At 34.7% G+C, this 1,569-nt stretch overlaps 1 pseudogene; it reads right to left on the minus strand.

Annotated features, from left to right (window-relative positions):
* Window positions 1-392: 392 nt before the first annotated feature.
* On the minus strand, window positions 393-545 carry LOC148164883 (5.8S ribosomal RNA; annotated as a pseudogene).
* Window positions 546-1,569: the final 1,024 nt, after the last annotated feature.

The raw sequence follows: 1,569 nt of genomic DNA on the forward strand, positions 1-1,569 counted from the left end.
GAGTTGCTGATTTTCAGTTTGTTCAGTTTTTTATTTGTTGTTAGGTGGTGTGATGACTTCCAAGCTCCTTATGTGCTGGACTACAAATTAGAAGTTCTTAATGTTATTTTTTAACATGAAATATTGGATATTTTTACAGCTAATTAAATAGATTTTACAGCTTTCTTACAGTTTATTTTTTCCCAGTTAGTAGTTAATTAAGCTTACTAACCTATTTTTAAATTTGTGTGGACAGCATTCTTTCTTGTATATCACGATTTCCCTCTGGGTTCAACCTTTATTTTGCTTAAGTACATCCCTTAATTAACTTTTTAACAAGGGACTGTGGGTGGTGAAATGTCTTGATTTATTTTAATACCTAAAAATATCTTTATTTTCCTTGATTTTGTTTGTTTGTTTTGTTTTGGCATAGCTCTAAAAAATACTTAGGGCTACAAGTGTGTTTGAAGTGTTGATGATCAGTGTGTCCTGTAATTCACATTAATTCTCACAGCTAGCTGTGTTCTTCATCTGCCCATGAGCTGAGTGATCAATTGCTGAGTCATATTGTCTTGATTTTTAAATAACAGTATAATTGGGCTTATAATTCTAGGCTAATAGTTATTTTCCTCCAGACAGTTGAAAGTATTTCTCCATTTGTTCTGGCTGTTTATTTCTTACATGATATTAGGGATATTTCAAATCTACTTATGAATGGAAGAAATGGCTTAACTTTTTTACTGGTCTTGGCTTCAAGTAGTAAGTCTAGATCTGGTCCTCATCTGACTTAGAGCACTTTTAAATATGAAGCCTCACAGACCAATGGCTTTAGCCATGCTCTACAATTTTTTTCCTATTTTTTTTCTATTTTAATCCACAAAATTGTGCATATGCTTTTTTAAAAATATATTTTATTTATTTATTCATGAGAGACAGATAGAGAGAGAGGCAGAGGCAGAGGGAGAGGCAGGCTCCCCACTGAGCAGGGAGCCCGATATGGGACTCGATCCCAGGACCCCAGGATCATGACCCTAGCTGAAGGCAGACATTTAACCATCTGAGCCACCCAGGCGCCCCTATGCATATGCTTTTAAAATCCAACATTTCCACTTGGTTTTGTTTGTCTTCTCTTTTCTATCATTCCCACATACTTGAATCAGAAGTTTTGTCTCTGTTTACTACATCTTTAGCAGATGTTGAATTATATTTCTAAAAAGTATATGATCATGTTACACCTCTACTTAAAATGTTTTTAGCTTTCCTCAAGATTCATGTTGATAACTTTTAATATGCACACAAAAATTTCCAAAATCTGACCCCTGATTAAGCTTACAGCCTCATCTCATACCACTCCCTTGTATCCATGCTCTATTCTAGACATACTAAGTTTCCTCTTAGTTTCAAGATTTTCATTATGTCAAACACGTGAGCCTTGTCAGTTGTTGACATTTCTGTCTAGAATAACCCTCTTTTGTCCTTCTGGTCATCTTCTACTTCATCATTTGCATTCCTCTAATTTCCCCAAGCAAAATGATATACCACTGACATTATGTACTCCTAACTGAAGACTGTCATCACAATATTATTCCT

Source organism: Eumetopias jubatus, unplaced genomic scaffold (genome assembly GCF_037043125.1).
Source record: "Eumetopias jubatus isolate StellerSeaLion01/CBP00866 unplaced genomic scaffold, mEumJub1_p1.0 scaffold_2, whole genome shotgun sequence".
Classification (NCBI taxonomy): domain Eukaryota; kingdom Metazoa; phylum Chordata; class Mammalia; order Carnivora; family Otariidae; genus Eumetopias; species Eumetopias jubatus.